The sequence below is a fragment of the Mytilus californianus genome, unplaced genomic scaffold (genome assembly GCF_021869535.1).
Source record: "Mytilus californianus isolate M0D057914Y unplaced genomic scaffold, xbMytCali1.0.p SCAF_2, whole genome shotgun sequence".
Lineage (NCBI taxonomy): Eukaryota > Metazoa > Mollusca > Bivalvia > Mytilida > Mytilidae > Mytilus > Mytilus californianus.
The window spans coordinates 14429749-14452828 of record NW_026262668.1 but is presented as its reverse complement, the minus strand read 5'-3'; the positions used below and the strand labels follow the sequence as shown (position 1 = coordinate 14452828).

Genomic DNA, 23080 nt, shown 5'->3' with positions numbered 1-23080 from the left:
TATTATAATCAAACTTAACTCTGTAAAAAAATTGTGTTCTTACAATAAGTAGTTTTTGAGTAATAAGATTTTCAAATTTTATAACCAAATAAGTCAGTCTCATTATCCAAAATGTTGAGAAAATGGGTGAGGGGTACAATAAATGATTTTACCAGAAACATGTACATCCCATATCAATTTTTTCTTTTCAAATTTCTTAGATATGCATTTTGTCAATCATTTATAACAAAAAAGTTGAAATAATATGCTTTTTGTTCTAAAAAAAGAGAAAAATCCAAAATTTACAAAATTGACAGCATGGTAAATTTTACATGAAAAAGCAACAAAATTTTATAAAACTTTCTTATATTAACACCTACCTTTAGTTTTCTTACGTTAAATTTATTCCGATTGGTCCACCTCATCTTTAGTGAAAGTATGAAAAAAAGTTTAATTGTGAAACTGGGATTTTTTTCATGATAATAGCCCAAAAATGGGTAAAAACTGATGAAAAATCGGAAAATCATCAAAATTTGGTTCTTCCAAATGGCTAGCAAGAAAAGAAGTGCACCACCATATGATTTTTTCTTCACCAATTATTTGTTTACAGTCATATAAATCCAAAAAATCAGGTTAAGAAAAAAGTTTAATTCTAGAAATTTTTGGCTCCTCAGAGGTGTACATCCTTAATTAAGTTAGATGTATGTTTATGCGCATTTAATTGGTAGTCTTCTTTAGAATTAAATACTTCTTTTTGTAATTGGGTTTTAAAGCGATGACCGAAGCACATTTTGTATGATGCGCAGAGGTAACAAAAGAAACATTCAGAGGATTATTAAATCTTTATGCTACAACCATAAAATTATGAATTTTATCAAATATTTTGTTGGTACTGGCTACGATTACGTTGAAATGAACCGATAAAAAAAATATTGTTACATTGGATACTAATTGCCCAAATGCTAGGTTGGGTTAGAAACCGATTATTTACGAACGTAACAATATTTATGTCTACGGTTACGTTCTGTTAATGTTAAGTTAATGCACTCCAATGTATGCTTGGACTAGTAATATGTATTAAAATACAACTTGAAAGCTTTTATTCTTAAACACTACAATGCTACAATAGTGCATTCACATTTTTTATTTACAACGGCAGCTTTTACACATCCAATATGTGCTTTTGTGAGCATGTTTTAGTTCGAAGCATTTTTGGTGAAACCACTCTAGGCAGCCATCACAAACGTGTGATGCAGCGATGTGCGCGTCGGTTTGGCAGACTAAACAGCTCCACTCTGCAATATCCCTTTTGAAGTTATAGCAACTTTCAATGTCTGCCATGTTTAAGGTGAAAATTATTTTTTTTCATTTGTGACCAGGTGGAATAAGGCATAGATGAATTGAATGCAGAACGTTCAAATACTTTATTATGTACTATAAAGAAGGCAACGACAGATCCGAAATATACAGATAATGACAAATAAATATAACTTTACAAATAAATGCATATGAATATATCATTTTGTAGCAAATAATGTATATTATGTTTGATTACACTATTGCAAATAAATAATAATGCAAAACTAGTGAAATGACAACTCTGAATGTAAACAATTTGTTAATTAATGCTAATGAAAACTGTTCACTAAAGTAAGTTGACCATACGTCTCAATAAAATACTATACAACATTGAAAGTTTATTACAGGTAAAAAAGAAAATATAAAGTTTGAAATACAATTAGCAAAGTAAATGAAACTAAATAAAATATTTAAGACAAAACCTTTTAACCATAGATTAATTTGAAAAACCCTTAAACTATAAATGCCTTATAATGCTGGCTACGGCTCATAGTGTTGTTTCTGGTGTTACTTATTCTGCATTGACAATATAGTTAAAAATTACAGTATATATAGTCAAAAGGTGAACTGTCAAACTGGCCAGAACCAGATAAAACAACTATTAAGAAAAGTAATTTGTCCAATAGCCAGTGGTGAGTAAATATCAAAGATCCTAGATAGAGTATTTGGATTCATTGAACCATATAATACAAATATATGTTCAATATAGTAAGATCATTATAATATAGAGTAAATAGATATAAACGAAGTACAAAGTTGGGAATAATATCAAATAGATAATTTGTATATAAATGAACGGGTCCACATTCTCCCCAGCTAAGTATTAATCGTCTCGATAATGCAAATATTTATATCCACATACTCCCTTTACTATCATAATAATAACACAAAAATAAGACACAAACACATTTCAACATATATCACAATATCTCTCAATATCACATATATTCCAAATACAGAAAACAGTTACTTCATCGGTCCTAATTGGTACACGGTTTCGGCACTGTTATACATCTTCGTTAGTGTTCGCCTTTCAATCTCCGAAAATGTTCGGTTAAGTCCGTATATATTCCAATAACACAAATAATCTCCGTCACTGGTCGGCTCCTTTCCGTGGATTTCCGATCTGGTAGAAACTCCGTCAAAGTTCGGTCAACTCCGTGGATAGCCCGATGACACACACACACATCAACTTCGTAAATGTTCGGCTTCCTCCGTAGATACCCCGCTCAGCCGTCTGATGGAATGTCAGCAATCATTGCCTTCTGGTTTGTCGACGACGCCATATGTGACCAGGTGGAATAAGGCATAGATGAATTGAATGCAGAACGTTCAAATACTTTATTATGTACTATAAAGAAGGCAACGACAGATCTGAAATATACAGATAATGACAAATAAATATAACTTTACAAATAAATGCATATGAATATATCATTTTGTAGCAAATAATGTATATTATGTTTGATTACACTATTGCAAATAAATAATAATGCAAAACTAGTGAAATGACAACTCTGAATGTAAACAATTTGTTAATTAATGCTAATGAAAACTGTTCACTAAAGTAAGTTGACCATACGTCTCAATAAAATACTATACAACATTGAAAGTTTATTACAGGTAAAAAAGAAAATATAAAGTTTGAAATACAATTAGCAAAGTAAATGAAACTAAATAAAATATTTAAGACAAAAACTTTTAACCATAGATTAATTTGAAAAACCCTTAAACTATAAATACCTTATAATGCTGGCTACGGCTCATAGTGTTGTTTCTGGTGTTACTTATTCTGCATTGACAATATAGTTAAAAATTACAGTATATATAGTCAAAAGGTGAACTGTCAAACTGGCCAGAACCAGATAAAACAACTATTAAGAAAAGTAATTTGTCCAATAGCCAGTGGTGAGTAAATATCAAAGATCCTAGATAGAGTATTTGGATTCATTGAACCATATAATACAAATATATGTTCAATATAGTAAGATCATTATAATATAGAGTAAATAGATATAAACGAAGTACAAAGTTGGGAATAATATCAAATAGATAATTTGTATATAAATGAACTTGTCCACACATTCTTGAAATGTTTATATCTTCGTCCAAAATTTTTGTTGGACACATGAGAGGTTGGTATGGACGTGATCCATCTGATTTTGAAACGAAATTACGTCCCCCATGGATGCAGGCATACAGAAGGTCACAGTATTTTAATTTACTGCTGTCAAACTTTGCTTTTAATGTATCAATTTTTAACAAACTGCGTTTGTACAACTGTATAAAATTTGTTTCTTGATATTGTTTTAGTTTTGATTCAAACGCATTCAAAGTTTTAAATTTTTCACTCAAAATAATTTCACTTCATCCGTTGTTCAAAGTATAATGACAGTAATAAGGGTAGGTGTGCAGTTAAATACATAGAAGTGAATTTTTACTTCTACACATCGAACCATTGCACTATTTTTTCGACTTGGGCACTACTTAACAGTAGTATTATCTTGAAAAACATTAAAACAATTAATACTTAAAAACTTTTTCATTATTGTTACATTTCAACGTAATCGTAGCCAGTGCCTATTTTGTTTGTTTTTCTATTTAGATATAAGAAGATGTGGTATGAGTGCCAATGAGACAACTCTCCATTTAAGTCACAATTTTTAAAAGTAATCCATTATAGGTCAAGTACGGCCTTCAACACGTAGCCTAGGCTCACACCGAACAGCAAACTATGAAGGGCCCCAAAAATGACTAGTCTAAAACCATTCAAACAGGACAATCATCGGTCTAATATATATAAAAAATTCATTCTTGTGATGTTGTCAAGGGAAGTACGTGCTGTCATAAATGTTGCATTTCTTTTGGAAATAACATCTTATTTTGGAACGCCTTTTGACTGTTGTCATCCAATCAAAATTATGGCTTCTTATGAGATATACAGGTGATGTAATTATTGATAAAAGTTGAGATAACCAAATGTCATCCTATTACAACTCTTAAAATTTGATAAAACATTAAATGTGCAGTCAGTTTTGTATAGTTTTAATTAATTTATTATATTTATTTAATTGTTCAATGACTTAAATGAAGGGTGCAAATAATAAGAATAATTCTTATTACATAAATCCTTGCTTAAACATACGCATCCACCCAAACAATTGACTTCTGCAATCATATACTCTTATCAGTAACTTGCATATCTTTAAAAACTGTTCAGACCCACCCCTAATTCATAAATCCTTTATATTCTTGCTTTCATGGAAAAACCTTCACATTGAAACATATGTTTTGTAGTTGTCTTTAATTTTGGAAAAAAAATGTTTGCTGTTGCTAAGTAACATGTGTGTTTCTATGCTCGATATGTAATTCGTCAAAAAAGATAATTGATAATCTAGATGTTTATATTATAGTGTAACACCATATAAGAAAGTATATTCTTCAAAAGTTTCTAAATTCATTCTTTAGATGATATAATGAACCCATTATTGAACGGTTGCTATGCACTTCGTATGTACCTAAGTCGTTGATAAGCATTAAGTGAACTAGAATTGAACTGACTTCATTTCTAACTAATAGTTGTTCATAAACAGACAACCTGCATTACATTTAATTTTATTTGTACAATAAAATGACAAACTGATTTGTAGTTGTCTTTATTTCAAATATTTTGTTTTGCTGTTGCAAGGAATAATGATGACTAAGATAGTATATTGGAATGCAACACCATGTGGAAAAGAAAAATCTTCAAACAACTGCTAAATTCATATTTCAGAGGGGAAAAACACCCATTTTTGAAACGTTGCTAGGCAATATTTCTGTTGCTATGTTGTTTTTAAGCATATTGTAAACTAAATCAAAGGGATTATACATTTGTGACTTCAAGGTCCTCTTAAACAAACAATATTATTTGGAATTGTTCAAATTTGTACTGATACAGCAGTTTATATGTGATGATTTTGATTTTTATTAAAAACCGTTGCTGGGCAACCTTCCTTTCACCGGAACACAATAAAATATTGTTTTTTTCAAGTTTCTATACAAAGACCATAAATGATATTAATATGAACTTATTTGGAGAAGGGACCAAAAACGCCCCTTATCGTACCTTGTCCTTTAAGGTAAGATTGCATGATACCTGGATTTTTTTCTAAGTGATATTATACCAATATGATATATCATTTTGTTCAGGGAGGAGTACCTGATCATTTAATGAAAAAAAAATCGAATATCGCCCGTCCTGTTTTTTTTGTTGAGAAAAGCTCAAAATTTCGATTTTTGACTATTAAATAATGTATGCAAATGACAATAAGAAAATAAAACTGAATAAAACATGTATAAACAATTGGGGTTCATTCATTAATAATAAATTTCAAATCAAAAGTTCATAAAAAAGTACTAAAAACAAAAACAAAAATTTATGGGTTAAAATAAAACCGTTGCCATGGCAACAAAAATCCAAAATATTATCCTGTTTCCGGGTTCACCGTTTTTGTAAAAACTTAGAACTTAAGGATTTAAGTATTTTCAGTATAATGAGCTAATAAAATTGATATGTCCCCGAACTCGTTTTCACGGAAATGGGCGTTATATCTTCATCATGTCATCTCTGTAAAACGCAAAAATACTTTTTTTGTGGATCTGCAAAGAATATTTCACATTCAAAGTCATCTTTGATAGCATCTTTTTTCAAAGAATCATTTTGTCTTGTAACACTTTGGGATTGATCATAACCAATTAGAGGAAATATTAATTAACTTACCTTTTATGCCCACATCTATCTGCCGGTAGGGAAGGCATTTAACTTTGGTCATACTTTGTATTACATGTACAAGTATCTGATTTTGAAGGAAACACTTATTTTCTTTCAGTGCTTCAAACTGTAATATTTTGAATCTTAGAATAACATTCTGATTGCCATTGAGAGTAATGAGTATTTCTTTATTGCCCCATGTTTGGTAAATTGTTTGTATGCAGCAAATGGAAGAAAAGACATAAGTTTTGACTATTAAAGTCATGTACAGCAGCCGTGTTTATTCCATTCATTTCAATCTGGACACCAACAAATATTATACAAATATTTATGACTAAGCAGGAAAAAGCCCTGCAATGAGAAAGATAGATTACTGGTATGATTTTTTCAATTGTTACACGATGTTCAAATTTTGAGTCTTTGACGAAATAAACAAACTGCATGCTCCTATACATGAGGATAGACGAAACAGAAGATGGCCAGGGTAAACAAAGGACCAGCTGTATATGTATTGTTCATATTTAAAATAAGTAATATTGTTATGTAGACCTGTAATATGAAAATCTTTCACATACTTTAATAAATTAAAATCAGTTTAATGAAATTCACTTCTTGATATCTGTTTTGTATATCCCATTATGTGATCTGTGGTGTTTTTGTGTGATTTGCATGTATCTGTTTTTTTTTACATTTCTTCCATGATAACCAATTTTATTTGCTAATTGAAAATTAAGCTGAATAAAATAATTTAAGACAGCAGAAAGATAATTCTGTTTTAATTGTTTATTACTAAGACTTAAATAAAGAGTGAGCTATTTATACTGTAAATTTATGATGTCTCTAGTCTGGTCAAAGGGTCAGAGTGTCCTACTTAATCAAACGATAAATTGTTGAAATTAGATAACATGTTTTCACGTGCAGAGAAATTTCACTTATGACCAGTGTATGATTGGATTACATCTTTCTTATTGGTCACTGATCTTTCGGGGTCAGCACGAGTTCACGTGTAAGTGCGTTGTGGTCACTTCCTTTTATCTTTAGCATTTGATGTGTTAACTTGTGATTCTTATCAAACAATTTGTTAAAAATTTTAATTTTATGGATAATTTTGGACTGGAGTGATTTCCTTTTAGCAATTTGAGGTAAAATCGAACTTTACTTTTATTTTTTTTAGCTATTTTATGTTTACATTCTGAACAAACGTACAGTTAATTTTTTACCATTCTTCCATTCGGATAGATCTCACGATTTTGATTTATTAATTAATTTTGGTGTTAGTGGCGACACTGTGCGTTTGCGATCAAAATGTATTTATTTACCATACTTATAAAAAAGATAGCTGATGATTAACCCGATGTTGTAATTTTACAAGTTACTGAATCCTTGATAGCATCCTTATGTTTGCAGAACGTATATCCGCCTTGTGTATCTGTAGGAGACATGGTTCATTTAAATTTAACTACAAATACAAAAATTTTTGCATAACGATAATAATACCTTACTTGTTTGGGTAAGGTGGACGATATTTCAAATTGTGCAGAGAGCTTGGTTGCTTGTACTTATGACCTCTGTGTATTTCCTTTTGCAATTATGTTTTATTTAGTGTTCATTGTTTTATGCTATGTCACGAAACTCATGCTACTTTCGTAAATCTCGTCACGGTGGTTTGTTTGGAGCTTATAAATTTGCAAGTTAGCCTAATCGCTATAATTGTTAGTATTTTAATTTATGCAGGTGTACCTTGTTTGCTTAATGTTAACGGTATAAAAAGGATATGTCTCTTACCTATATCGCAACCCAATGCTTATTTATTACGAACCAATTTACCTGTCTTGGCCTGTTTGGGTAATGTGGACGATATTTTAATTTTTGCAGAGGGCGAGGTTGCTTGTACTTATGCCCTCTGTGTATTGTTTTTGCAGAGGTCTAGTAGCTTGGTCTATGACCTCTGTGTATTTACTTTTGCAAATATGTTATTATGTAGTAGGTATTGTTTTATGCTTCGTCATGAAACTCATGCTACTTTTGCAGAGGTCGTAGTAGCTTGGTCTATGACCTCTGTGTATTTGCTTTTGTAAATATGTTAGTATGTAGTGGGTATTGTTTTATGCTTCGTCATGAAACTCATGCTACTTTTTTGCAGAGGTCATAGTAGCTTGGTCTATGATCTCTGTATTGTTTTATGCTTCGTCATGAAACTCATGCTATTTTTTTTTGCAGAGGTCGTAGTAGCTTGGTCTATGATCTCTGTATTGCTTTATGCTTCGTCATGAAACTCATGCTACTTTTAATTATTATTTCGTCATGGTGATTGGTTTGGAATAAATTATTTTTGTAATCATTCTTTTTGCTACATACAAAATTGCCAGTATTTTGAGACATGTAGCTAGATTCACATGTTTGTCAGTTTACAATACATGTTTTTAATGTATTATTTTATTATAATTATGTTTACTAGTATAATTCATGTACATGATATAGTTTGGGTTGCGATGAACGTAATTGATAATTTTTATGCCAATACTTATGCATTGTAAGGTCGTTTGCTTTTACTTTATACTAGATTTATTATTAAAAATAACAATGGACAAGACATACTTATAATATTTTAAAGTTCATACTCTTCATTTAATACATAATATATAAAGATCATGTCTGTTTAATGGTTGATTATTGAAGAAGAAGAAACTATAATAATTAAATCATCGCATACTATTCCTTAACATGCCTTATGTTTGTGGTCCTAGAGTAAGATCAAGTTTGTTTTTTAATGAGAATTTAAGTTTTTCCGTTCTTTTACATTCTAATTTTGTTTATTTCATGCTTTAACTATGGACAAAAAGCACTGAGTCTGGCATTGATCTACGAAAGAACTTTTTCCCATTGAAGGAAATGTGCAATAAAGCGGGATATCAACAACTTACATATACTTTCATATATCAGCGGTATGCCATAGTTCCGATAATCATGATAATACAAACATACGAATGTTGATGGGTTGCTGTTTCACTGACATTACTTAATGACACATACCTAATTTCGAGTGTGTGTGTAGAATTTGATCCAGACGTGCGAGTCATATCAACAAGAATCATTGACTTACCAAAGCCTAGTTTGACTGTTTTATAAATACAAGTTTACAAAATACGACTTCGATCAGCATTTGGATACACAACTGGACCCTAGTTCCAATGAAAGTCTAAAGCATCAATTGCTATTATTCCACCATCTCTTTAAAGTTGGCTATGTCATTAATTGTCTTAGACTCTCGTAACTATACAGCACTTAGTTTAAGAAGAAGGAAAAAACAAAGACTTCTGCTGCAGTTCATGGATGGAATTGTCCTATCCGTGATTCAAGGATTGAAGTCAAATGCGTTTATGGAATTTTACAGTATAAAAAGAATTAAGTTAGTAACAGAACTTTATGCTTCAGCTGTTTCGGGTCAGTATTGCCTGACAAAACGTTTATGATCTTTATTTCATACATTTACAACTATCTTGTTTTGGGTCAACATTGCCTGCCAAAACGATTATGATCTTAATTTCATACAATTACAACTGTCTTGTTTTGGGTCAGCATTGCCTGCCAAAACGTTTTATGATTTTTATTTCATATAATTACAACTGTCTTGTTTTGGGTCAACATTGCCTGACAAAACGTTACAACTATTTTGTTTTGGGTCAGCATTGCCAGTGAAAACGGTTTATATGATTTTTAGTAATAAAATGCTATGCTTCTGTTTTGGGTCAGCATTGCCTGCCAAAACGTTTTATGATCTTTATTTCATATAATTCCAAATGTCTTGTTTTGGGTCAGCATTGCCTGCCAAAACGTTTACTAGTATATGATCTTTAGTAATAAAATGCTATGCTTGTTTTGGGTCAGTATTGCCAGCCAAAACGTTTATGATCTTTATTTTATACGATTGGGGTCTATATTGCCTGCCCTCCTGCCGATGCTGTTTTTACACATTATTCAGAATGTCAATGTGGACATTTGATAGGCTACTATTAAATTGTTTGTTTAAATTTTATGGCTCGGTTTAACCTCCTGTATGTATACATGAATTGTTCGTAAATCATGTTATGGTTTTTAATGTTGCCTATTAAATTCAAATTCGTAATTATTCAAATTATATATATATACATATATATAAAAGGACTTTATGGTTTATCCCAATGATGTACTAAATGCTATGGTCTTTAGAGGTAAAATTTAGAGTATGTGTCATAAGTTATAAATATTTACTCAGTTAAAATTTACATCATTTAACTTTCATCATGTTCATCGCAAGGTAAATAAAAATTATACGAAAAATCACTAAAAGCTGGAATATTATTTCAAAGATATTTTTCATTTTACAACTTTATTACTTTATTACGACCATATACAATATAAACCTTTTAAAATGTATTGCATTGGAATATCAGTATGTTCAGAATAAGTTCTGTAGCATGCCAGGAAGAAAATAAATATGAATTTATTTTTTTGTATAGCAATCTTTTTATTTTATATATTTATTTATTTATTTTCATTATTATTATTATTATTTTTTTTTTCAATAGAAAAATCAAATTCCCGATGGATATTAAGTATATTTGAAGTGTAAATTAAAAGTCCCCAAGCTTATCAGTGCTGGATAAGTAATTTTGGTGGATTCCCGTTATTTTATTGTGGTATTATCGATATAAATTATTACTATTAATATTGAATGGTGGTATTCACCAGTCATTAAATTTCTAAAAGCTGCATATTCAAGATTATGACTAAAGCTTAACTTTTTACCGAATCATGAGTTAAGCAAAATATTTCTAAAATCTCATATCAATAATAACAAAAATAACTGTGAGCTAAAAAGGTCTACACTAGATATTTATTTACTAATTTCAATTTAAAAACTCTTTCCTTAAGAAATTTAATAAATCTATGATCTTTATACAATTTTGATTGAAAAATGTCAAGTGTAGTATGAGAATCAGTTGCTCATGATCTCTATTCTGTACTTCTATTTTGTGTGAAGATTTAAGATAAAAGATAAAGTTTCGGTTAATTAATGTACTAATTGTCCGTACTAAAATATTTAGAGGATACTATTCTTAAATGTCTAGATGTAAGACGATTTATGAATTCTGAAACATATACTTAACGACGATTATATTGTAATTTTATTGCTGTGGTCCTGACCGGAATAAGATTTACACCTTTAATCATTTTTATCAGTAAGAGATAATTTAAAGTAATATCTTGGTATATAATCATATGAACTTTTAATTTTTCTGCTCAATGTGGAAACGTTTTACAAAAATAAAGTGTTATTTTTTGGTGTACATGTATGTGAATGTCATGCTCGTAATTTTTTCAAGTTATATATAAATTGTATTCAATTGATATGATATTAGTTGATGTAATTTCGTATTAATTATGTATTATTATTTCATATTAAATATGAACTTTTATGTCAAATGTTTTATTTGCAAAATGTATTTTTAGCATTTTATGATTTTGAATAAATGACCTTTTTTCGTCAGTTTAGTTTTTATATCATATAGCAAATCAAGCTCCGACTCTGGCCTGTGTATACATTGTATGTTTATAGTATCTAGCTGTCTGTCTTAAAACCAATTTTATTTGCTAATTGAAAATAAAGCTGAATAAAATAATCTAAGACAGCAGAGAAGATAATTCTGTTTTAATTGTTTATTACTAAGACTTAAATAAAGAGTGAGCTATTTATACTGTAAATTTATGATGTCTCTAGTCTGGTCAAAGGGTCAGAGTGTCCTACTTAATCAAACGATAAATTGTTGAAATTAGATAACATGTTTTCACGTGCAGAGAAATTTCACTTATGACCAGTGCATGATTGGATTACATTTTCTTATTGGTCACTGATCTTTCGGGGTCAGCACGAGATCACGTGTAAGTGCGTTGTGGTCACTTCCTTTTCTCATCAGCATTTGATGTGTTAACTTGTGATTCTTATCAAACAATTTGTTAAAAATTTCCACCCACATACCTCCCTTAATTTTATCTTTTGAAGTAGATATGTATATATATATGTTTATTTGTGGGGCAGATTTTTCTCCCCACCTTTGCTATTCTTTGTCATTTATTCAATTAATATATTAGTTGATGTAATTTCGTATTAATTATGTATTATTATTTCATATTAAATATGAACTTTTATGTCAAATGTTTTATTTGCAAAATGTATTTTTTGCATTTTATGATTTTGAATAAATGACCTTTTTTCGTCAGTTTAGTTTTTATATCAGATAGCAAATCAAGCTCCGACTCTGGCCTGTGTATACATTGTATGTTTATGGTATCTAGCTGTCTGTCTTAAATAGAAATATATGTTGGTGATTGTGTTGGTGATTACAGGATTTATGCAAGTTTAGATGGAATTTTATAAAGTGAAAAATTGTCAAACTTTCAGAAGGGGCGACCATAAAACTTTTAAGGGAGAATTCGTCATTTTTTTTCAAATGTAGCACCATGGCCTTCCCCTTCAGGCTGAATTGTCAGTGCAAAACTTATATACTCAAAGAAGAACAATGAAATTGAAGTGTAATTTTTTTTACATCTTTTAAAAATAATTATCTTTACATGAACAATGTAAATTCAAAGAAGAAATAACAATAGGATATAAGCAAGTCCAAAAAATCCATTAGATCGTCATAAATACAGATGTTCCTATATCTGTCACGCCCCGATAACATCATACCCAAGTTCCTATAAATGTCGCACCCTGATAACATCACACCCATGTTGCTATAACTGTCAAGCCCTGATAACATCATACTTATGTTCCTATTACTGTCACGCCTTCATATCATTACACAATATTTCTCTCAGATAAGGATATAATTTCTGCTACTTTGTTTGAAAAATATCTATGACGCAGTTGACAATTTTATTTATGTTTGCGCCCTGCCAAAATATTATTAAAAAAAGTATCGCCCCACATATCATTTGTAAGAAAAAAACTTAGCCTCGTCCATGTTTGCAACGGCCCCACCCCTAGATAAATATTGCACAGTCCCAAAAAGCCAAGAAACAGTAAAAATATAACTATTGTACAAATCTATACTAATGTATACCTAATATTTTTGTTTACAATTGATGCATGAGACAATACAACCATAATACTTTTTTAAGGTAATCTGTGGATGAAAATCTAATCTTTCGTTTGATTTTAATTGCTTTCAAAACATTTATCATATTAAAAATTGTATTTGTCTATGTAGTTTGAGAGAAGAAGATTTTAATTTGTAAAAGATTACAAAAATTTACGAAAAATTGTTATAAATTGACTATAAATGGCGATAACTCCTTAAAGGGTCAATTGGCAATTTTTGTCATGTTGATTTATTTGTAGATCCTACTTTGCTGAAGATTATTGCTGTTTACAGTTTCAGAGATATAAGCCAAAAACTGCATTTTACCCCTATGTTCTATTTTTAGCCACGGCGGCCATGTTGGTTGACGACTTCGGACGATGACGACGGACGTAAAGTGATGAGAAAAGCTCACTGGGCCTTTCAGGCCAGGTGAGCTAACAATGTGAAATTCACTCTTCTTTCTCCTGAAAACTAATCAGAGATGTTAAGTTCTCGTTTGTTAATCGTATATGCATGTCATTTAATAATAATTTTAAACCAGAGTTTCTGGCATGCGCTTATTGAAGATGAAGTGGAGAGACACCATTTCTGGCCAACTTTGTCACTGCTACTCATGATATACATTTCTGTTGTAACATTTTATCATATTTCTCCTTCACCTCATGATAGCGTATGTAAAAAAGGTCTTCATCAAGGACTTCCTTCTGTATTTTTTCGGTAAAAAAAAATAGGCAACACCCTTACATCTTCTTTCGCATCATGAGCTTGATACGTGCAGTTGGTGAGTAGTTTATTGACCAGATTTTCCTGCTTGTAGTTGCAAACATCAGACTTTTGGAAGATTTTGGAAATTTTCAGAGTGTCAACAAAACTAAAAACCTGAAAAGAAAACGTATCTGAGCATAAACATTAAAGTCATTACCAGCTGCTATCTGCAAAATGTCACTATTTCTGCCTCTGCCAGTTGTTTCAGTGTCAAAAAAGACATATGTAAAGCAAATTTCAGAAAGCAGTGTCAACTTGTGGGGAATTTCTGCTGTCTGTATTTAATTCAGCAGCTGTTGAATATGTGACGCCTTCGAAAACTTCCTTTGTAGCTTCTTTTCGTTTTTTTTTTTATCTTTTTAACCATACGTTTTCTCTCTGCTAGGATGGTCATCTGTTTAGCTTTTTTTGACCTTTCTTTTGGCAGCAGTTTTAATTGCCATAAACAAAGTGAATTCACCTGAAGATAGTCCTTCGGCTTTGTTAACCTATGAAAAGACATAGAATTGATTCCATTTCAATTTATAAATCAATGATAGGATATTTAAAATCTAAATGTAAGGTGTAAGAGTGCAAGACCAGATTTTCTAAATTGGCAGTTTCAAGGACTGATCTTTTCTACTTGTAGCTAGCTTTCAGTCACTGCGAGCACTCTTTTTTGAAACACCTTTTTTGTATTGTTATGGGGCGCTTCCTTTTTTTGGCTGGATACATTTAGTATAAATTTTTACTATGTGTACTTTTTGTATTTTTCTTTTTTTATCTCTGACCATGCTTAGGGGATGGTTTGTATCCTACAAAATTCAGTGTAACCCCATCACATTAGTGTGTGCCTGACCTTAGTTATGAGTATTTTGGTCATTGGTGTGTCCTTGTCTTATTTAGCCTTTTATTTTAAAATTATGTATTTGGACATTTTGTTGTCCCCTTGGCTATTATTGTTTTTTTCTTGTGTTTTGGGCCATCCAGAGCTAGCTGCATGTAAGTGGGTTATTACTGCTCCATTGAAGTTCATGTGGTAAGCACTGGATTTCTTTTTGTAATACATTTATTGAGTTGCTGATGTCTTGTGCCATTGACCCATATTTATTCTTTTTCATATACTAAGATCAAACGCTAATAACTCCTACAAAAGTCAACTGATAAACAATTCTTATGGAGATGCAAATCTACATAGTTAGGCTTTATTATCTACAAAGTTTCATGCTATTATGTTTTGTGGTTTTAGAAACTATTACCCTGACAAACTGTTGCAGTAGTATATATCATAACCAGAATTTATAAGTGCAAATGGACATAACTCCTAGAAAAACATTGAATCATGATTTCCTATGGATATTACCATCTACATATTACATCCTGAAATTGGCCTATTTGCATTTGTATAAAAAATTTAATCATTTGTTCTTAAACAAGTCTAAATTGAAACCAACGTTCAAACTGGTCTATGAGTGCACTGAATGAAAACCACAGAACATGATCTAAACTCTGCTTTGTGGTTTCAGAGGAGTTGTGCTTTCAAACAAAAACAGGACTGAGTGATTTTTTAAAATGTTTACGACATATGTCAAGTGAAAGAAATAGCTTTCATGTACATATGGTCCAGATGAGCTAATAATGTTGGATCTGCAGAGCTTATAAAAAGAAGCCACACATGTTCCTTACATGATGCAAAAGTCAAAGTTAAAAAATATTTATAAACAAACCTTTGTTAATTATTTGCGGCCTTCATTCTTCTGTAATATTGATGCCGAAATTCTCCCTGTCAGTGATTTGCTGGATCCAAATGACCTGTGGATACTAAAGTTGAAGGTCATACATCAAGGGAACTGGTATTTGGAGGATTAATATAAAAGGGTTATTGTGCATTTAAATTAGGAGATAACTATATTGTATTTTAAGCTTGGCCTACGTAAAAAATTGACTTTACCTAGCAACGTGTAGCTGTGCTATGTAATGTAAATGGCTATCTGTGACATTAAAACCAAGTTTTGCGTAGGCCATGCTTAAAATATAATAGTCAATACAGTTATCTCCATTCTAAGGGCTATTCCAGAAATAATCAAACTGGGGGTAGGAAGGCACTTGAATTAATAAAATGATTGTGTTTGTCCTCTTAATTTACATTCAAATTGAATTTGAGAAATTATATTTTATGGGTAATTGGTAATTCTACAATGTGCCTCCCTATCTCCTGTGTGATTAAATCAGGAACAGCCCTTTATAAATGTCATTATGATATGTTTCCTATTTTCCAAAGCCTTCGATCGGCTAAAATTAGCAAAAACAAAGTAATCAGCAAATTACTGCTTAATTCAAGCTGTTAATGTTACATACAACTTTCTAAAGTTTCATGGTAATCCGACAAAATATGAACGCCCTATCCAGGCGACGAGCAAAAATCAGTGATTTTTTTTTATCTAGTCCTTCTCCAAAAAAATTGATCCCCCTTGACAGATTTAACTTAAAATCAATCTCATCTAAGCTGTTATTGGTCCTAACAGCTTCACAAAGTTTCATGGAAATCCGACGTAAAAATGAAGGCACTATCCAGACGACAACATGCTATGACACATGGATCGGACGGACGGGTCATAAACAATATACCAATATAACAATACCTATGTTTTAAAATATTAAAATAATTCACCTTCCTACCAACCTATACTTAAAACTATGGGTCAACGAAGGGCAAACTAAAGTATTTTGATCTTAAAAAAATTGCATATCTGTTGGTAATTGGGTTATTCCTCATCCGTTGAATATCACGTGATGAGCTCCTTATTCTTTTTGTATATTTTGTGAATATGTAATGTCTTTGTTCCATTGCCCCATAAATGTTCTTTTTCATATTCAATATGAAGATATCTTACTTGTTCTTTGGTGCTTTTGTTGAGACAATGAAATTAAAATTCTCATTTGCCTGGGTAGATCATAAGTTTGTTAATGAAACAGCTCTATCCTTTAGATTGTGTATAATTCCCTAAAGATCATTCTAAAGGTTTGGACATATCAGCGGCTTACCATCAGGTAGACTGCGGTATCTATAAAAAAAATAATGATAAAAATTAAAATCTTAACACATGAATATAGATATATATTTTTTTTCATCAAAATCATCATAATACATGATACCACGCATAAATCATGCTTGCAATGCTCTGCCTTTGGGTTTGTTGCGTCTAATAATATTTTTGTATTATTTGATACTACACATTAAAAGTATGATTGGCAATCAACGAAAGAGGCAATATCACTTATGTAAGATAATTTAGTGGTGACTTTGTTTGACCTGACTAATGTGTTGTTGACTTGAGTCATACTATGACTTTATGTGTATAAACATATTGATTGATTGTTGGTTGCTTAACGTCCAGTGGCAAGTATGTCATGAATAATCAGTACTAATAGTAATACACTAACAAGGTGTAACTATTATTGATGAGCTACAAATATTTTATTTTGAGTCATACTCTTTTCAAATACATGTGCAAAACCAACATGACTGTTTCATTCTGATTTGGACTGAAATTGTCTTATCCAACCCTATTCTCCAATTCTTGTTTAAACCAGATCTACTGTATGCATAATGCAGTATATATTTATTCTGATTTCTCAATATATATATTTGACATAAAAGAAACACTCAAACAGACACTGCTCAACCATCATATGTAGATAAGGGCCATATTTTGTGAAAGTTTTTTAGTTTTAGGAGTGCATGTTTCTCATTTGTGTTTAGTTTTCAGTGTCGAATGTATCTTGTTTGTCTTTGTGTGTTTTTCTTGTCACCAGGATTATTTTTGTTAATTGATTTTCCTTCTTCTTGTCTAACACTTCAGCTGTCAAAGATAATCAGAAATGTTGATTTATAAGTAACCCCCAGTTTTGTCTGCTAGGGGTACATTTAAATCTTAAATTTATTTATATAATACACACCTGAACTGTGAAGGATTATTGCGATAACTGCACCAGGTAACATTTGCATTGGTCACCATACAAATGTAGAACAATGATGTCAAGTGATGCTCCTAAATTCTCTGGGTCTTTTGTCTGTTTTATAGCATACATAAAGCATCTTCCAATGTAAGTTATTACATTTGACTGTTTTAAAACTTTATACTTCTGGCTCAATTTGTACAATTTTGATTTGTTATTCCCTTCTTTGTATGGTTGCTGTCATCTTTTTTCACATTAGTAGGAAAACAGATGATATGCAGTAGTGGAGTCATTATCCCTATGGATAACATCTATTTGACAACCTGAATCCTGTCAATCTTTGACCATAGATATTGCCATATCTGGCTCCATTGCTTTGCTAGATCCCTCCCAGTTTCTTGCACACTCATGTTCCGGTACAGCATCACTGTTTTGATGAAGACTGCATATGTGGCAAGATATACTCCCAAGGGAGAAATGCAGAATTTGGTCCGGTTTCTCTTCCAATCATAGATCCATGGCCTGAAATTCAATGGCTTATTTCATATTTTGGTTACACTTTACACAAATGAATAAATTAATTTATCAACGAGAGTGTACACCATGAAATGTGTCGCCTGCTTTAATGACCACTGATTTTTGTGTTGAAAATCATAAAGATAAAGGTTTTACTAAAAGCATTACAGAAACTTCACATTTTTAAAGATCTATGATAATGAAGTAAAGGTCAGAAAAATGGTGTCAGACAGACATATACACCTTACCATTTTTCATACACCAAATGTAGTTGACCTATTGTGTATGCTTATTCATTGAAAAACAGACCAAAACACAAAAACTTAACATTGAACAATGAACCATGAAAATAAAGTCAAGGTCTGATGATACCTGCCAGACAGACATGTTCACTGAACAATTATCCCATACACCAAATATAGCTGACCTATTGCTGTTAGTTTTTAAAAAACAGACCAAAACACAAAAGCTTAACATTGATCATTGAACGATGAAAATGAGGTCGAGGTCAGATGATACCTGCCAGGCAGACGTGTACACCTTACAATCATTTCATACACCAAATATAGTTGACCTATTGCTTATAGTACTGAAAAAACAGACAAAAACACAAAAACTTAACATTGCCCAAAGAACCATGAAAATGAGGTCAGGGTCAGATGATACCTGCTAGACAGACATGTACACCTAACAATCATTCCATACACAAAATATAGTTGACCTATTGCTTACAGTACTTGAAAAACAGACAAAAACACAAAAACATTAACATTGACCAATGAACCATGAAAATGAGGTCAAGGTCAGATGGAACCTACCAGACTGACATGTACCTATAACAATCATTCCATACACCAAATATAATTGACCTACTGCTTAAAGTATTTGAGAAACGGACCTAATCATGGAACCTTAACATTGAACAATGAACCATGAAAATAAGGTCAAGGTCTGATGATACCTGCCAGACAGACATGTTCACTGAACAATTATCCCATACACCAAATATAGCTGACCTATTGCTGTTAGTATTTAAAAAAAAGACCAAAACACAAAAGCTTAACATTGATCATTGAACGATGAAAATGAGGTCGAGGTCAGATGATACCTGCCAGGCAGACGTGTACACCTTACAATCATTTCATACACCAAATATAGTTGACCTATTGCTTATAGTACTGAAAAAACAGACAAAAACACAAAAACTTAACATTGCCCAAAGAACCATGAAAATGAGGTCAGGGTCAGATGATACCTGCTAGACAGACATGTACACCTAACAATCATTCCATACACAAAATATAGTTGACCTATTGCTTACAGTACTTGAAAAACAGACAAAAACACAAAAACATTAACATTGACCAATGAACCATGAAAATGAGATCAAGGTCAGATGGAACCTACCAGACTGACATGTACCTATAACAATCATTCCATACACCAAATATAATTGACCTACTGCTTAAAGTATTTGAGAAACGGACCTAATCATGGAACCTTAACCTTGATCACTGATCCATGAAATGAGGTCGAGGTCAGGTGAACTCAGTCTGACGGACTTGTAGACTTTGCAAGAAACTTATATACCAAATATAGGTATCATATTACTCATAATAAGTGAAAAATTCACATGACAAAAAAACTCATTTTTTTTTTCAAGCAGTAGCTGAACCATGAAATTGAGGTCAATGACAATGGACATATGAATGACGGAACATTCGTAACATAAGGTATTAATGTATGCCAGATATAAAGCATCCAGGTCTTCTACCTTCTGATATATAAAGCTTTATACAAATAGTTTACGCTGCCGCTGTCGGATAGTAATACCTATGTCTCGCATTCTGCGACTTTCTTCGCAGGCGAGACAATAACATTTGACATTAGTCACTGAGAAAAACCCATTTTATAATTTTAATTTTTGATATAAAATCCAAATTGATCTTAATACAGCAATGTTGTTTAAAACAGCTTGTCTGTGGTGTTATTATAGAGTAGACAGGAAACCATGCACTGTGATTCTGAATATCCTGGCATGTAAAAAATACTTTTGCAAAAGACATATTATGTCAGCCTCACCTAAAAGGGAGCTTAGGACCATTGATGTAAACAATTCACCAAAATTTGAGGGCAATTGCATATAGCGCTCTGGAGTTTTTGTCTGAACAACGGAAAACAACCCCCCTTTCTTAAGAAAAAAAACTAAAAAATGCAAAATCAAAATTTTAAAATAAATGAAAGGGGGCTGTCTTCAATAGATATAAACCATTCACGAAAGTTTCATGAGAATTGATGAAAGCATTTTTGAGTTATAATACGAAGTGTTGAAGACGGGCGGACAGGGGTATACCATAATCATCCCATTAGAATAAGTGTTTTATGTACGAACCAACTTTATCTACTTCATGTCATATTTGGTGGACTGGCCCTAAATAGATGGGCTGTATCTACTTCCTGTCATACAGACTGGCCATACTGACCAGTCATATGTACTGTTTGGATTATTTGATAAAAGTGTTACGATCTTGCTGATTCTATATTGGCCCGTTATTGATTCGGTACGGGCGTCAAGAACAATGCACAGACCTTGAATCAATACACGGACTGAAATGAGCCTATTTAAAAAATCTCACCTGTACTACTATCATATTTCCATCCTGTACCTCTTGTTTGCCATCCACCATCAAAACTAACTTCAACCTTTAAAGAAATTATCCAAATCATACTCATATGTGCTAAACAATTTTAATTAACTTAATGTACTATACATTGTGTTTAAGTTTCAAAACATTAGGTTGAGGCAAACTAAATGAATAGAATGGAAACCCAATTCAGCAGTTTTTCAGGTAAAAAGGGAAACAACACGAGAACAACAACATTGACGGTACCCAAATTTGAACTAAATCTGTATTTGCGGTAATAAGCATTGTATATAAGTTTCAAAACATTCTGACAATTTAGGCAAACTAAAACCAATTTTGTACCGACAGACAAAGGGTAACGTTCCCCAAGCCCCCCTCCACACACACACACCTCTTTCAGGTTAAATGGTCAGTACATAAGGATATATTCACAGAATTAATTTTTTGTACCTTTACATTTCCCTTCCCAATTTCTTCCTTTTGGGCATCTAGACAAGACTTTTTGGCGATGGTCTCCAGAGTTGTGTCTATTCTATGTTCTCTTCTCTTCAGAGTGGATGGAACAATGGCGGTAAATTCAAAGTTGCTAGCAGTCCGTTCACTTGAACCGGGCCCATTCCTGTGTGTACCATGGCTGAAATATTTTAATTTTTGTTAAAACATAATATACATGTATTGAGACCAATCACAAAAAAAGTATCGCAATCACATTATTGACATGTGTACATATATACAACTGTAATTCTGTCTTACAACTCTAAATATATATAATATTATATAAGCAAAGGTCAATATTTGGTAGATGAAGATCATGAAAATAGTTCTGGGATTTTATGCTGTAAGACATTGATTAAGGATCACCCATTTTTCAGTATAACAGTTGGAAAACTAAATGGTTTGCTGTGAGGCTTCAACATACTCTATTTCCACCTCAAATGCCTCGTTCAGACTAATAAAGTTACTTTACAACTCTATGCATAGGCTGTGGTAAAAATAAATTAAAAAAGATGTGGTATGATAGCCAATGAAACAAATTTTCACATGAGATCTAGACAAATGACACAGAAATTAACAACTATAGCTAATAACTGACAATGTGTCAATTTACCAGCTGCGTAGGATATCTAACTGTACAATAACTAATCTTACATCAGAAATTGGGGTGCGTTTGCACACCTCTCACTACCCTTGTGTACAGGCCTGTAGGAAGTGCCTGGTGAAACTGGATGGAATCTTGAGAAGATTGGGGAGAATATAAATTTGTATCTGATGGACACTATTGTCAATATTGGAACCTTGAGCTGGATGTTTTTGTCCCAATATTATTCAGTTGTTAAAAGTGTTTGTATGGTTTATAAAAAAACATGAAGTATAATTACCTAGTGCTAGCTTTGAATTAACATCAAATATTCCTTGCTTTCTCTTCCCTGTCCTAATATCATTCAAAGATGAACACAAACTGTTCTTGCATCGGATGTATAAAATGCTACCTAGGCCAAACCGTCTCTCACTGTCTATGTCACTGAGGTGCAGAGGGGTGTGGCACGATGTACAGTACATCTGTTGAGCTAAAGACTCTAGCTCAACGACCCTCCTGCCAGTCTTCCATCTGTCATCTGTTGCGGGGTCAATAGTAAAACTGCCCCGAGATCTAAATCTAAGTCGAATATCACATCTGTGCCTGCGAAATAATTGTGGTCAGTATCATAAGCAGGGCGTCTTGGTGAAGAGTTGGTTTTAGACTCCCGGGCCTTCAATTGCTTGACGAATAACTTCTGAGACTGAAACTTCCTTTTTTTCGTTCATAACATTATCTTTCTTTCTGCAGACGATATGTCGATTGTTTGCAAATTATGTTTGTATCGTCAATGTAAATTTTCCCGGTTTCAAACGCGCCGCTGACCCGACGACGTGCAGCGAATTGAATTCGAGTTACCTCCCTAAGTATGCAAACCTTACCTTAAGTCAAAACTGATAAATAGTTATTCAAATGTTAT

At 32.0% G+C, this 23080-nt stretch overlaps 1 long non-coding RNA gene and 1 pseudogene across 1 annotated transcript; both read right to left on the bottom strand.

Annotated features, from left to right (window-relative positions):
- Positions 1-1388: 1388 nt before the first annotated feature.
- LOC127729305 (uncharacterized) lies at positions 1389-3414 on the bottom strand. Its single transcript, XR_007994583.1, has 2 exons — positions 3038-3414; positions 1389-1760 (listed from the first exon to the last, which is right to left on the bottom strand). It is a non-coding gene; the product is annotated as an uncharacterized LOC127729305 (long non-coding RNA).
- A 17646-nt stretch (positions 3415-21060) lies between these two features.
- Positions 21061-22876, bottom strand: LOC127728893 (uncharacterized; annotated as a pseudogene).
- Positions 22877-23080: the final 204 nt, after the last annotated feature.